The sequence below is a fragment of the Mustela nivalis genome (assembly GCF_964662115.1).
Source record: "Mustela nivalis genome assembly, chromosome: 7".
In the NCBI taxonomy this organism is placed as follows: domain Eukaryota; kingdom Metazoa; phylum Chordata; class Mammalia; order Carnivora; family Mustelidae; genus Mustela; species Mustela nivalis.
The window spans coordinates 28,926,179-28,942,705 of record NC_139026.1 but is presented as its reverse complement, the minus strand read 5'-3'; the positions used below and the strand labels follow the sequence as shown (position 1 = coordinate 28,942,705).

At 42.8% G+C, this 16,527-nt stretch overlaps 1 long non-coding RNA gene and 1 pseudogene across 4 annotated transcripts in view; one reads left to right on the top strand and one right to left on the bottom strand.

The window, feature by feature from the left end:
* Nucleotides 1-13,937, bottom strand: part of LOC309869383 — a 95,742-nt gene extending 81,805 nt beyond the window's left edge. For all 3 annotated transcript variants that reach the window (XR_014314144.1, XR_014314145.1, XR_014314146.1), the window contains exon 1: nt 13,445-13,937. This is a non-coding gene — a long non-coding RNA (uncharacterized lncRNA). The remainder of the gene's footprint in view (nt 1-13,444) is intronic.
* LOC309868671 (glyceraldehyde-3-phosphate dehydrogenase pseudogene) lies at nt 575-1,796 on the top strand (annotated as a pseudogene). The gene has a single exon. The product of its transcript is annotated as a glyceraldehyde-3-phosphate dehydrogenase pseudogene (transcript).
* Nucleotides 13,938-16,527: the final 2,590 nt, after the last annotated feature.

Here is a 16,527-nt window from a genome sequence, read left to right as displayed (position 1 = left end):
CGGTGTCTGCTGGGCATTCTCTCTCCTCTCCCTCTGCCCCGGCTCCCACTCATGCTTTCTCGGTCTCTGTCTCTTTCTTAAATAAATAAAATCTTTTTTAAAATTTTATTTATTTATTATTATTTCTTTTCTTTTCTTTCTTTCTTTCTTTCTTTCTTTCTTTCTTTCTTTCTTTCTTTCTTTCTCATAGAGAGAGACAGTGGAGAGGGAACACAAGCAGGGGGAGTGGGAGAGGGGGGAGCAGGCTCCCCACTGAGCAGGGAGCCTGATGCAGGGCTCCATCCCAGGACCCTGGGATAATGACCTGAGCTGAGGGCAGACACTTAAGGACTAAGCCACCCAAATAAATAAAATCTTAAAAAAATCAAAACATGGAATATTAAAAATCTGCTAAAAGAGTTCGACCTGTAATAAACTACTTTGAAAGGATATTTTGCAATGTTACGTGAGAAAAGCAAGATGTAATCTTGCATATAATATGATACCATTTTGATAAAACAATGATTCCCGTCATACGTATGTAAAAGGTATGAGCATAGGCTCTCTGCTCTTCCCCGTTCGATAGACAGCCGCATCTTCAGGTGCAGTGCCAGCCGTGTGCCTGAGACACCATGGTGAAGGCCGGAGTGAACGGATTTGGCCATATTGGGTGCCTGGTCACCAGGGCTGCTTTTAACTCTGGTAAAGTGGATATTGTCGCCATCAATGACCCTTTCGTTGATCTCAACTACATGGTCTACATGTTCCAGTATGATTCTACCCACGGTAAATTCCACGGCACAGTCAAGGCTGAGAACGGGAAGCTTGTCATCAATGGGAAGTCCATCTCCATCTTCCAGAGTGAGATCCCGCCAACATCAAATGGGGCGATGCTGGTGCTGAGTATGTTGTGGAGTCCACTGGGGTCTTCACCACCATGGAAGAGGCTGGGGCTCACTTGAAGGGCGGGGCCAAGAGGGTCATCATCTCTGCTCCTTCTGCTGATGCCCCCGTGTTCGTGATGGGTGTGAACCATGAGAAGTATGACAACTCCCTCAAGATTGTCAGCAATGCCTCCTGTACCACCAACTGCTTGGCTCCTCTGGCCAAGGTCATCCATGGCAACTTCGGCATTGTGGAGGGACTCATGACCACCGTCCATGCCATCACTGCCACCCAGAAGACTGTGGACGGCCCCTCTGGGAAGCTGTGGCGTGACGGCTGAGGGGCTGCCCAGAACATCATCCCTGCTTCCACTGGTGTGGCCAAGGCTATCGGCAAGTTCATCCCTGAGCTGAATGGGAAGTTCACTGGCATGGCCTTCCGTGTCCCCACCCCCAATGTGTCTGTTGTGGATCTGACCTGCTGCCTGGAGAAAGCTGCCAAATATGATGACATCAAAAAGGTGGTGAAGCAGGCATCCGAGGGCCCCCTTAAGGGCATCCTGGGGTATACTGAGGACCAGGTTGTCTCCTGAGACTTCAACAGTGACACCCAACTCCTCTACCTTCGATGCTGGGGCTGGCATTGCTCTCAATGACCACTTTGTCAAGCTCATTTCCTGGTATGACAATGAATTTGGCTACAGCAACTGGGTGGTGGACCTTATGGTCCACATGGCCTCCAAGGAATAAGAGCCCCCTGAACCACCAGCCCCAGCCAGAGCCAGAGGAAGAAAGAGGCCCTCAGCTGCTGGGGAATCCCTGCCCCAACTTATCCCCTAAAACACTGAGAATCTCCCAACCTCCACTGTTTCCATCCCAGACCCCCTGAAAAAGGGGAGGGGCTTGGGGAGCCCTACCTTGTCATGTACCAAAGTATACTGTACCCAGCCAAAAAAAAATAGGTATGAGCATAGAAAAAGACAAAAGTAGATGCTTGACATTTGTTATCTAGCTGGGAGGTGAAGAGAGGGAGAAGGAAAGGGGGAGTGGGAAGAAGGATAAGGAAAGGAAAAGATACAATATGCAAAGAATGAACTTTGAGCAAGAACGTGAGAAAAAAAAACAAACTCGAACAGCAAATAACTCTAGGAGTTCAGAATTAGATGTCCTGATAGAGGACGGCATCATTGTCCTCACACAAAGAGGGTTGGAATTGCCTAAAAGAGAGAGCACACAGAGTTCAGACAGCTACCAAAACCTTTATTTAGTGATGCTAGTTAAGAGTTAAATCCAATCTCCTTGGCAGATGGAATTAGAGACTGATTTCAGAACCCACAATTCTGATCATTACTTAGAGCGATAGATCTGCGAAGAAATGTTTTGGAGGTTTCAGAGATTTCATTTTAAAACGTGATGATCGGGGGCGCCTGGGTGGCTCAGTGGGTTAAGCCGCTGCCTTCGGCTCAGGTCATGATCTCAGGGTCCTGGGATCGAGTCCCACATCGGGCTCTCTGTTCAGCGGGGAGCCTGCTTCCTCCTCTCTCTCTCTGCCTACTTGTGATCTCTCTTTGTCAAATAAATAAATAAAATCTTAAAAAAAAAATAAAATGTGATGATCTATTGTTTACCTATAAACCCAATGCCTGCCTGCCTTCCTTCGGTGAAAGTAAATGCATGACAGAACTCTTCTCTCTCACCACTTTAATATTTAGATTATGAGCATATCTTATTTTATTTTGTTAATTTCATGGTGCTCTCCAGGCATGAGGGTGAATATAATTTGTTACTGTTTTTCACTAGGTGACAGGCACATAGTAGGAACTCAATAAATAATTTGTGGAAGAGGACTGAATTCCACTTCGAGTACTTTCCAGCTTAGACAAATTATTAATGAGTAATAAGCCAGGATTCCTAATCTCAGTGTACCCAACCTTCCCTCCTTCTTCTTCCTGATATAGGCAATAGATTTTTTAATCGCCAAAACATCTGCAAAATTTAGGATGTCAGTCACCATGAATAATAACAATGTCACCTTCACTCAAGTGTGTGTTTGGCCAGGAACAGGTGATTAAACCTATCATGGTATTACCTTGCTGCCTGGAGGTGCTCACCACCTTCTCCCGGTTTCTAAGGCAACTGATTAAGGAATTTAAGAACTGAGGCCTCATTTAGGCCGATGCCCTTAGAAAGGTACAATTTCTTTTCCAGGAGGCCGTACTGGGAGACAAGGCTTATTTGTTTTAATGTTTTTCATTTCTCTAAATTTCACAACACAAGGTGCTCAGATACCTTTTGGTAGAGCCTACTGGAAAATGTTACCAATATAAACACGGAGAGCTCAGTGTTGCCAACCCCAAAAGAACACTTGGTGGGATTGCTGGTAAATAGGAGGCAACTCAAAGAAGACTCTGTTTTCCTTCTAGCCTTGCTTTTTATTTACTGCTCTGCAGCACGAGCTGTGGATGGTGCTATTGATGACGCTGGGCCAACAACTCCGTGAACGACGCTCCCTTACAAGACCGTAGCATTGGATGGGTCCAACACAGACGGCTTTTCATGCAGTTAAGCTGTTTGGCCTTGACACTCACAGTGATAAACTGCCACCGAGATAAATTCAGCGGTTCTCTGGAACGAGCGCTTTTGGGTTACAAAATGGCCTCCAGGGAGAGGCAGGGCTTGCTTCCAATAGGAGGGTAAGAGGAATTGGTTTTTTTGTTTGTTTGTTTCCTTTTCAATCGGGAGGCAGCGGCTAGTCTAAGATCCAAACAGCACATTGTTTACATACTTCTCTAGTCCTCCGGCCTCTGCCACAGCCTGTTTTCTCAGGTGGGTTAATTACCCATATCTCTGAAATAACGTGATTCTTTTCATTAAGTCACTGAAGTATGACACAAACATTTCATGACCACATATGAGTTACTACCTTTGCTCTTGCATAAGAAATATGAAGTCTTAGCTGTCAGTTGTGAGAGAGAATGCCCGTCGTTCTCTGATACAAAAATGATGCTGCTCACATTTCCATACATTTTTGGGGGAATGTTATCATGCCTCTAGGTCTTCAGATAACTTCAAAAATTGCAACAAATTCATGTATCTTATGGAAGGATGCTAACATGCGAAGGATCACGCTAGAATGTAAACTCTCAGAGCTTACCTCTTTGCATCACCATGATAGCCCTATGCCTTTTACAGTACCTGACATATGGAAGGCTCCTGCTGAATGAATGAATGAATGAATGAACAGAAGTGTATTGCTTTGGGGAATGGGGTATGGTGAGGTTAACTTGGTATGGCAATTGGGAGTGTTGGGGAATTGGAACTAGCCTCACCCACCAAAGCAGAAATTGGAGGGACAAATCCAGCTGAACGCTCTGGGGGGATTCCATTTCAGCACAATGAATGAACTATTTAGTTGTGTGGACTGATGAGAGAAGTAGTAATGATTAGCTACTATATACTTTACATACATTACGATTAATCCTTACAAAATCTTACATAGTGAATGGTGTTATCTCCATTTTACAACCTAAAAACTGAAGTTCTGGAGGTTTAATGACTTTTCCAATATTCTATAATTAGGACATGGCAGGGTGGAGATTCAAAATCCTGGCTGCTTTCGAAGTTCGCACTCTTTCCCTAAGTTTATGTGAATAACAGGCACCAGATGTGGGCAGGTATTTAATATGAAGAGGCAGGAGAACCCAATGATCAGGCAACCCCAGAATATGTATGTCAGAGGACACAGATTTCAGGCAGGCTCACCATCCCGTAAGACCAGGGGAATCTTTTAAGCAGGTGGCTGGGACTCTGGTAGCTGGGAATTCTGGTCAGCAGGCTGGAGGATCTGGTAAGAGGAAGGTAGGGCCCTAGTCTCAGAGGAATTGGGTTACCCCACAGGCCACAAAGATAGTGACTCAAGCACAGGGTATACTGGTATATGGTGTAATCTGTGGTTAAAAAAAAAAAAAAAAAATTACCACAAATTTAGCAGCTTGCAACAACACTCACTCATTAGCTCCCAGTCCTGTTGGTCAGAAGTCCAGGTGGGCTCCACTGCGATCTCTGCTGAGGATCCCACAAGACCTAAATGAAGGGATTGATGAGGCTGGGCTCTTCTTTGGAGGCTCTGGAGAGGAAGCTGCTTCCAGGTCCATTCAGGTTGTTGGCAGGCTTCTGTTTCTTGTGGTTGGAGGGCTGAGGGCTGGTTTCCTTGTTGGCCGTTGTCTGGGCACCACTTATAGCTCTTTGGGACTCCTCTCAGGTGCTGGCCTGTGGCCCCTCCGCTTAGGAATGCACAACTTCTCTTGCATCAAATCCCTCCCATCCTTGAATCTCGCTGGCTGCTGCTTCTGGTACCAGCTGGATACAACTCTTCACTTTGAGAGGGCTTATGTGATGAGAGTAGGACCTTTCGGACATCTCCCTCTCTCAAGACAGCTGATTAGTAAACTTAATTGCATTAAAGTCCCCTTTTCTGTGTAAAGGAACACAATCATGGTGGTGACATCCTATCATATCACAGTCCTGGGGGGACAAAGAGGAAAATGGTAGAATTCAGTCTAGCCCACAAGGGGACCGGTGGGATTAGAAGGAAGGCAACAGGGGGCATGCTGAGACCCAGTATGCCAACCTCTTTAAATTTCTCCTGCTTCAGGTCAATTAGATCAAACTGTGGAGGTAGGATGGCTGTGGTCAAAGCATCAGGCTTGACCTATTAGAAAGCCTCTTTCAACAGGCTGGCTGTCAAGGAGGCTCACGGGAGTGAGAAGAAAGGCCCCAGCGCTTACACAGGGGGCGCTCATTCGAGTGACATCTTTTAGGAACCGTACAAGAGGCGTGTGACTACTTTTTGACATTGAGAATTTTGCTGGTGGACGGGAGGTGTATGATAGTGATGAGGGAGTCTGTGTCATCTCTGGTTTTCTCTGAAACCTGTGCCTCTTCATGGGGATAAAAAAAAAAAATGTTTTTGCCCAAAGGCCTGTTCATCTGTTCCCAGTTGTCATTTTGGTGTTAGGAAATAGACAGGGAACTCTTGCCTGCAGAGTGACTTTGTAACAGCCCTCACCTAGCAATCGGCTCCACGACGAGACATTCTGACACTGGGAGTGATAATTTATGAGATCCTGCTATTTTTATTTCTTTATGCAGCAGAAAAGAAAACTCCATTTTTTTTTTTAAGAATAAATTCTCTCCATTTAGGCAGAGAACTTTGCCAAAGGCAACAACTAAAAATAAAATCGTTTCATGACTGTATTCCTGGGCTTCCTCACTTAATCAGAAGATTCTATAGGGACAGTGAACTAGACCACAAGCTTAGATAGAATATTTTAGAATCATTAAATTCCCCGGCTACTTCAGAAACGGCATTGTATTGAGTGCCTACCTCACCTGTTTGTGATATATGACTTACAAAGCAGTTTGGATGAGACAATTTAATATTTTTTGACAGTATTAAATGTCAGCATCAACCACTGTGTAGAATTTCAGGTTTCCTTTTGCCCACCTTCAAACTGTGCTTTTTTGGTTGTCTTTAGAGAAGAGTTAAGTTCTGCATTTTCACTCATCATCAAATGGAATAGATTTGGCTAGTCGGTTCCTCCGAATAATTGCTAGACTTTCTAAACAAGCAGCCGTCCTCAATTAACCTGTGGGGGATGTCAGATGAAGGCCTGGTTCTCCGGGCAGACAGCAAGCTAATGGGGATATTTCTTCACATACTCCATTTGCATATCTCACAGTGAGAATATATATTCCTTTTTTCTTGGCCCTGTTATTTAATTTCCACCCGTGGACTAATGGGAATAATAAAACTTTTTATTTTGCAAAACTATGTTGATAAAGAACCAGCAGCCATACCTAGGTTGGGGTAAGGCTTCTGGCTTACAAACATGCTATTTTAGTATTTTCGTCTTCACAACACTTCTGCAAGGCAGTACCTCAGAAAGGTGTCCTGGCATCAGTTCCTCTGTGAGGCCCTGGTTTCCCAAGCAAATGCCACTTTGTCACTAACTTCTCGTCACCAAACTGTCCCACACAATATGTGAGGCTTCTAGGCCTTACACACAAGCTAACTGAGGAGGCTTGGGTGTGAATTCAGCCCCTGGCTGACACCAAATTTGAAATGAATAGATGTTACAGCTTTTTAATCTGTGTTTGGTTTGGTTTTGCTTTCAGTAGGTTGGAGAGTTACTCTTGCCCTGCCAGCCCATCCTTCGGAATGCCTGGCCACCCTCATCGTGATGCCACTCCAGGTGTTAGGACTTCCATCAGGGAAGGGTCGGTGGATGTTTCTCTGGGCATCAGAAGGACGTCCCCGGGGCTGTACCACTGCTACTGCGCCTGCCAAGCCTTATGGGTGAAGGTCCTCATCTTCTGAGAGGACATGAAGAGACTTGGTTTTATTGAGGATCTAGAGGTCTTCACTCACGGTGTGCGTTACCTAGGGTGGCTGTCACAAAGTGCCATGGACGGGGAGGCTCAGAACAACAGGAATGCACTGTCTCACGTTATGGAGGCCAGAAGTCTTCAGCAGCACCATGCTGTCTTGCAAGGAAGTCTGGGTAGAGTCTGGTCCTTGCAGAGCAGCCGCCGCACCCAGCCCAGGTGGTGGCCATCAAACTTCCCAAGTTTGTAGCGGCAGCATGCCGGTCTGCTTCTGTCAGTGTGTGGTGGTCTGTCTGTACGTGACAGGCTCCTCTCTGTGCCAGTCTGTGTCCAGATTTCTCTCTTCTTATGAGGACCTCCGTCTTAGAGGACTTTGGCTCATTCTACTGACCTCAACTTGATTAAATCAGTGACCCGGTTTCCAAATTAGGTCACATTCCCAGGTACCAGGAGTTAGGACTTCAACGTATCTTTTTGGCGGACAGAATTCAACCCAATTCAGTCATGACACTCACACTTCTCCCATTTTGGTGTACAATGAACTGAACCAGGGATGGCAAGAAAATGTACTGCAAATCTTCTCTTTGAATAGAGGTCTTCCATTTTCTTTTCCATAGAGTCTCTGAAAGGTAGGCACAGGACACATTTGCCTGTGTTTTTTTTTTTTTATATTTTCTATGAACCAGTGTTTCTATGGTAAAGATGTATTATGATGAGAAAGAACTTTCAACTTTTGGAATAAGAAAAATACTCCTTAGGGGATTCATGTGAGTGTTCCCATTTTATAGATGAGAAAGTTGAGGTGTAGAACACTTTAACACTTACGTTTTGGGCATGGTGTTTCCATGCTTATGTCAGGAGCAAGCTGGTAAGTCTTGTGACTTCCCCAAGCACATATACCCAGGAAAGAGAGGAATGCAGGTCTTCAGTCTTCTTATCTGATGGTTTCAGCCTGTACATTGTTACTTCTGACTGTGTAATAGGAATATATTTATGAGGCTATAAATTCTGTCATACCCCCTCCTCTCAATTTTATTCTCCAATTTGCACAATAGATCTTTCTTCCTGAAAAGCGCTATTTTGTGAAAAATATGTTTTCCACATTATTTCCATATATTTCCAATATATATTTCCACATCATTATTTGACATTTGTCATTATTTGTCATCTTTTATCTTCAGAGTCACTAGGGGCTGGATAGAGCAGATTTCCAGGTCTTACCCACTGGGAAATCAAATCTAGGTGTGTGTTGTGGGGCTTCAGTCTCTAATTTTTAGAAAGCTTCTCAGGTGTTTTTGGTGGCAACAGGATTTAGGAACTACTGGATCAGTTAGTTGCCTGTAATGTATCTTCCAGAGCTAAGAATTTATGGTATCTTGTTTTAGGATCCTGCCTTTGTTCCCTGGCTAAGGTATACAGTGTTCTGATTTCCACTGACAACTGGGAACATGGGAAATATGAGGAGCTCCCTTCTGGTTCCATAGCTGTGTGAAAATTCTGGTTCAAGCACATATAGGCACCATCTTAACATAGAGCCTTGAACAACTTCTCCTCCAAATTTTACAACTTTCTTCTTCTAAATATCAATACACACAAGCACACATGTATCTACTCAGGACACAGGTCTCCAGCCCTCACTGAGATTTGCTTTTTCTTTTTTAAAAAATATTTTTATTTATTTATTTGACAGAGAGAGAGATCACAACTAGGCAGAGAGAGAGGAGGAAGCAGGCTCCCTGCTGAGCAGAGAGCCCGATGTGGGGCTCGATCCCAGGAACCGGGGATCATGACCTGAGCTGAAGGCAGAGGCTTAACCCACTGAGCAACCCAGGCGCTCCCCTCACTGAGATCTTCTGAAGGAGCCAGAGGCTTTCCCTCCCAGAGATGAACTATGATAGCTTTCTCACTAAGAACCAGAATTCAGACACATTATCACCAGTGCAGGAAAGTAGTATTTTATAAAGCTCTTTTGAAGTGTTTAACCAAGATGGCTTTTTCCCTCTTCATAGAGGCTCTCTATTTGGACATTTCAGTTGAACAAAATGACATTTTAAGGCATATTTATTCTAATCAGATACATTTGGGTATTTGGATGTTTCCAGGCATAGTATCTACCCATTGCCTTGCTTATAGAAAGTACTTAGAAATAATTAGGAATATAAGCCCTAGAACCTACCCAGTTCATTGACAGAAATCCAACTTCTTTCTCATCAGCTCAATTCCTTGAAAGTCAAAGACAGGACTTTGGTTTATTGGCCATCAGCACTTTCTCAAATATTATCTTGGGTCAGAGAGTTTAATGACGAGATCGTTATGGGTATTTAAAATGCCTTCTATTGATAAGCCTCTCTGAATCTACCACACCTTGCCCTGACCTCTGCTATACTCTATCTTAAGGGTGGGGAAGAGTAGGTTGTGATTAATGGTGATACTCAGTCCACAGTGTATTAATCAAGGGTGCGTTCATAAGTCCTCATTAAGTATCCATTCTTTTCTCAGCCCTGGTCCTAGGCAGGGTGAGAGATAAAGGAATAAAAGAGTTAGACCCTTTCTTGATAGAATTTATAATCTAGCCACATATCTTTATAACTAAGGGGTTTTTTAATTCTCTGCTTTTTCTTCCTCCCTTCCTGTTTACTTTGTTACTCCCATGTTCCTCTTACTAGTTTCCCTTCCCTGTCACCCATGATTCATCACTTTAGCCTTGCCCAACAGTGTGACTGGTGTTTACAGAGCTAAAAGGCAGTGTGCAGGAGTAGAGAGGTTTTGTAGATGAAGCGGACTAAATGCAAATCCCATTTCTGGCATTTCTTGAATCTGCGACCTTGGGGAAAATAGCTGAAACTCTGTAAGTCTAGTTTCCTCTTCCTTAACACTTGAGATAATTCCCACTTGACATGTTTAAATACAAGGATTAGAACTAATTTACACAATGTCTATAAAGTGTTCTGTGCATGGTCGAAGTTTAATAGTGAATGCCGACTAGAGGTGTAACTACTGTGAACATTAAATGTCAAGAAGAGAAGCAACTAGTACAAAATGGCTCAAATGGGAGGAACTACCTTTGAAATGTCATTAGGTCAACAGGATATTTGTATTTGGACATACATTTAGATTGCTCCTGTCCATAACATTTTTTATTTATTTTTTTATTAACTAACACTCTGATGTAGAGTTGTGGCTGTCTCTGCCTCCCATTCCTCGTACAAAAAGGAAAGATTAAAGAAATACCAGGAAACTAGTTGGAGAAAATACCGTGAGAAGCATTTATGAGAAGTTCTCTTAGGATGCTGCCCTTGTCCCCTGGCTGAGGTATAGAGCACACCTTCATCTAGGCAGATTCAGAGGTCGGCATATGTGATAAATTCCAAGGAGATTCTGGTAAGAGGAGATGAATCAGATCTAGGAACACACATTTAGAAAATAGCCATAAGAAGGTGAAACTTTAAATTATAAGAGAGAATGGAAAACATGGAAAAGAGACCAAGGAAAGCTGACAGCAGAACTTGTATTGCTCTGTTTTACTTAAAAGGGGAAGTGGGAGGAGGGATAAGAAATAAAGGCCATATAAGGCACTGGGAATTACCAAGGGCCATGAAAATAAGATGTGGCATTATTGTTAAGACAAGAGAAGGACACTAGAAATATTGCACTACAGAAGGATTATTATTTTTTTTTAAGATTTTATTTATTTATTTGACAGAGAGAAATCACAAGTAGTCGGAGAGGCAGGCAGAGAGAGAGAGAGAGGGAAGCAGGCTCCCTGCTGAGCAGTGAGCCCGATGCGGGACTCGATCCCAGGACCCTGAGATCATGACCTGAGCCGAAGGCAGCAGCCTAACCCACTGAGCCACCCAGGTGCCCCCAGAAGGATTATTTAAAAAAAAAAAAAAAATTCTGCTGTTTTTGTTTCTGATGACAAAAATGTTACAGAAAAGTACAACAAAGAAAACAAAAGTCCCTTGCAGTCCCACCTCCAGTGATAACCACTGTTCTTTAGTCAGTATCCTTCCTGTCTTTTGGCAAACACTTAAAACCTCTGATGGGAACAGTAACCATTTATTTAGGTTAATATTAGTTTCAGACTGAAATGATACTTTCCAAATAGAAGTTCAGAATGGCTTGATTGTTTTTGAATATTACATGCAGTGAGAGGACTTTGGAAGCTATCAGGGTATAGCTATAGCTCTTTTGAAAAGTTTTAATGGAAACTATAGAGGATGGGTTGGCAAACTAGGGCCATTGGGCTAAATCCAGCCCACTGCTTATTTTGTAAGTAAAGTTGTATTGGAATACATAGCCGCACCCATTTGTTTATGTATGGTCTATGGCTGCTTTCCTGTTACAACTGCAGATCTGAATATTTGTGACAGAGGCTATCTGGACCATAAAGCCTAAAATATTCATGATACGGCCTTTACATAAAAGGTTTGCCACTGCCTGGTATAGAACAGTACTTACTAAATGATGTTCCAAGGGACACTGGTTTCCCATGAAATGTTAATAATCATTATTGAAAAGGGGCTCTGTATTCAAGTACGTTTGGAAAATGCTTGATTCAACAAAGTTAACCAAATTTCTTGATAGTTGGACATCTGATAAAATTTAATATGAACAGTGATAATCAACAAGAGCAGAATGTTTTATAGACGTTGTCTATGTCTATAGACATAGAACCTCCTTTTTTTCCTGGTAACATCTTACTAGCCTCATATAGTTTGGAAAATCTTAAATTTGTCTGCCTAGGAGGCTTTTTGCCAAGATCATAAAACAGCATAAATTTGAGGTCAGTGGGTTTAATTCTAAAATGTCTGTATGGAAGACCTACTTGGTTCCAGAGGTAAGAAAACCACCCTCTACTGGTCAATCACCTGAGCTATCTTTGGGGATAAAGCAAAATTTTAGCTGAAGCAAAATGCCCAGGAGTGCTCCACAGAAGTGGAAGTAAGAGGAGATATAAAACTCTGAGGTCGTATGGGGTAAATGAAGCTCTGCAAATTGCAAAGACAGACTACCTTCTCTGTCAGACCATAACTCTCTTGAGGATGAGACTGTATGTATCTTTTTTACTTTGTATCTTCCTCTGCCAAAGCACATAGAGTCTCTTCTGCATTGCATTGTTTCAATAATATCTATGGAATGGATGAATGGTGATTAATTTCAGGGGTGTCAAATACTTCTTTAAGGGATTAAAGGAACAGCTTCACTAAAGACATTTAGCAATGTCTTTGAATTTCCAAAGCTAACCACATTAATACAAATTACTAAGCCAAGTATCACCATGTGATGAAAGGAACTCCTGAAGTTAAAATGTACACCAAATAGCAGTGTAGCTAGTCATTTCATAACTTGGACCCTCAATTTCTAAATTAGTGAGAAAAAGTATTTATTAAATGAAGGGGTTCTATCCATAGTTCTAATCAGAAGCCAGTGCAAATAGCTAAGTTTTCATAGTAGTTAGGTTATGGAATACCTAACAGGCTTCAGAAACAGTCCCAGTGGTAAGCTCCCCCGTGCATTTAAAAATTAAACTTTCAAAAATGTTAATCACGGAGGATACGGTTGCAGACTACCTAATATGCTTTCAAAGGACAGTGGATGTACCCTTTCTAAGAGCAAAACAAATCAGCAAGTTCTTAAAATTCAATAAAAATCCTAATAAGTCACCTAACTCAATTACCTTCCAACATAGGCCTCTCCTCGGAGAATGTTCTTACCTGTTTTTTGTCAAATCCTACTTGAAAACCATAATACCCTGACCGCACGGTTTTGCTTTCACCAGAAATTCCTTCTAATCCAATGTACAATTAGTAGAAAAGAGGTGGTGCAGCTAATACATCACACGGCCAGCAACGCCCACACAGACTGGATGAGTGGAAAGATTTAAAAAACAACTTCCCAGATATGCAGACTGCTATTCTTTCCTAGCAAACCAGAGATGAGAGGCACTATTTTATCTGGTGCTTGCTACCAACTGAGAAAAACGCAAACCAGAAACAACCTGGTCCCCGGGAAGAAGGGAAGTTGGGCCAGTGACCTCTAAATCACAGAAATTTCTCAGCAGTTCCAGAAGGGCGCTGAGGAGAGGCACCTGGAGACCTGACCCTCACTGAGGCCCGGTGTATCTTCCCAGCACGGGGCTATAAGGAATCTGGCTCAGCGCCCCTCCTCCCCCCAACCCCCCCATCGCTGACCTGCACCAGAAGTGTAGCTGCGCTGGGCCGAGGTCCCCTGTTCACACTGGCCCAGCATTTCTGTATACGAGTTGAGGCAGGCACGGCAGCGAAGAGTGTGAACCGCGCATGCGTGTGGTGCTGATTCTTTTTGACATCTAGGCTCCCCGCATTAGTCTGCAGGTCTGGGCCACAGGCTGGACCTTTTAGGCGATACCCCAGGCTGCCAGCATCCATCCTGCTCCAGAACAGAGCTGCTAATTCCGCTGAATCCAAATCTTATGCCATCTCAGACCGCTGTTCTGCACCTCACCAGGGCTATAAGGGATGGGAGACATCTGGGAATCACGTTTGCCAGACAGACCCCGGTCCAATAAGGTCAGCAGGACCATATTGGGTATGACGGTAAAAGAAAACAAACCGAAAGAAAAAAAAAAAAAGGGAAAAAAGAAAAGGAAGAACAAAGAAATGTTTAGAATTTTCTCCTATGAACTAATACAGAACTCAGGAAAAGGCCAGGCAGCACACTTCTGAAATATAGAAATGGATAAATGTGCTATAACTTTTATCTCAAGAGTAGGCAGAAGAAATACAAATAACAGAGATTTGTTTAGCTTCTTTTATAAATGCAGTGAAAACTCTTCTTAGGAGAAGAGAAGAGCTGTGCGGGCTTGCAAAGGCCTTTCCCAATATCCTCATTCTCCCCTCTGCCATTTGCCGTTCATCCTGGATAAAGAAAGAAGGCAGACTTCTCAGTAGGAATGGAATATGTCTATTTATCACCCAATGTCATTTCATAGAGGGATCCTCTCTTTAGGCTAGAGATCGTGTATTTCAGATTTTTCAAGGAAAATATGGAGTTTATCTACACGGTACCACTGTTTGGCATGCATTTTTAGGTCTGGTTTAGGAAAAAGGATTCATTTACCTCAGAAGGTTTCTAAGCACCTAAGGCATGTTTGGGTGCTAACAAGCCTTGGGCAGGGAAGGTTTGGAAAGGGGGCAGCATTTTCCAGAGGTCTAAGATGTTTTAAGAGGGAATTTTTCATACATATGATTCTAAACTGCATATTCTTGAATAGGCTTGCTGTGTCAACTATCACTGGGTTGATTGACTTAGTCCGTTTCACGAAGGTTCAAGGTGATTTTGTTTGGAAAGCCTTAAGGACAGCATTCACAAAATGCATTCTTGATGTCTAAGACAATGCTGAATGACAGCTGCTGTCCTAAATGGATCTTTGACCCTGTAATCAGGATTATCTGCATTTTTTTTTTCCCCTCTTCAGGCAACAGCTTGTATTTTGTCATGGAAAAAATGAGACCAATTAGAATGTTTTCTAGATTAGATACCAGGTGTCAGAATACAGAAGAGGTCTGTTCTGGCAGACTATTTTTCTAATATAAAGTGCAGTACAAAGTTTCTGGTTTATCATCCCTACCTTCCCAGGTGTCAGTTTGCTACCCTTGAAAACTCCCCTCCTTGGAACCTGAGCACTGTGTCAATACAGCCATGGCATGTGGGAAAAGCTCCATTTCAAAGGTCAGTCTGTAATGACCTTAGAAAGAACCAACTTCTAGGAAGGTATGAAGTCCTCTTAGGGCCATGTTGGAATGGTTCTCAACCGGATATTCTGAAGGGAAACTTTGATTTACTTCTGTTTCTTCTCCTGCTTTGGTTAACCAGGACCTTAGGGGTCCTGACCTCAAATACAAACCCAGCCTGAATTGGTTCTGGAGGCTCCAGAGTACAGTCTAGGTTTAAGGGATGGAGCTGGTCGGTGGAGTATCTGTAAGAGGTGTCACAGGTGGTGTTTTTACTCTGTGACCCAGTTCTGATGATCTGGTGCATTTTCAGAAGAATTTTGAACATGGGGTTAATCATAGAGATTTTAATTCTTTGGACACCAGAAGCAATAAAACATTTTAGAAGCCAATGAAAATATCCAAGATCTGAAAAAAAAATTATAGACTATAAAAATAAGAGAGAAACCTCAAAATGAAAGAATTTCAAAAGAAGATGATAATTTTTTTTTTTCCGTTTGAAGAAAAATGTTACATTTAGGATGAGATGTAGACTCACATTAATGCTTGATGGAATGTGGAATGTGATGTCCAGAGTAAGAGGGTCTATGGTCTACGAAGCTCTTACCATGGTCCTGAGCCCTGGGAACATCAAGGGCAAGCACTGGAATCCTCTTGGATTTTAATAAACAACCCCCTCCCCCGCTTTTTTAAAAAAGTTGATCATTTTTGGTTTTGCTCCCTAGCAGGTGATGCTAGTAATATTGGATAAAGATGTAAAAGTGCAATTTCATGTGACAGCAGCTTCATAATGTCTTGACATTCCCACCATTGTTAGGCTGGGTGACAATTCCAGCTAAACCTGCCTCTTTTAGCAAGAGGATTGGCCTGTGTGACTTCAGAGAGGAATTTCGGCAAGACAAAAGTGCTGATTCTAATCCTGGTAGCAATCTCTGGGTTTTCAACAACTCTTTGTGTGGGTTTTCCCTTTCCCCCTTTTAAAACTTGCAATTAACCCTGGGTAAGGAGTCTTCTTATTGAAATTTCTTGAGGGACCCATAATTTAAATGTACATGGGAAACGACAGAGACAGAAACTAGGAGTTTTGCCAGGCACCTGGGAACAGCTCTGTATTATCACAGAATCTTCAAGTTGGAAGGGACTTTAGAACCTTCCAACTCAGCCCCCTCACTCTACAGATGAAGGAAGGAAGGAAGGCCCAGATGAGAAATGACTTACTCAAGGTCTTAGCGGTGATTTGTGGTGGAGACGGGGTTAATGAGCTGGATCCTGACCCCTTCTCTGACTCCATACTGACTGAGAGTGGAAGGAAAAAGTAAAGTCCACTTTGGTGTAGAAATGCTTTCTACTAAGATTAGAGGAGAATGAGTCATTGGGATTTTTTTTTTTTTTTTTAAACAGTGATTCAGAGCAAACTACACAGACTATGCAAGATGCAGGAAACAAAAGAATTCTTGGGTTGACGGTTTGTGTCCTAGCTGTTAACCAAGTGTGTATAGGCATGGAGACTTCAGACTTTGTCTGTTTAATAACTGTACTTGATCTTAGCATGTCCCTGACCA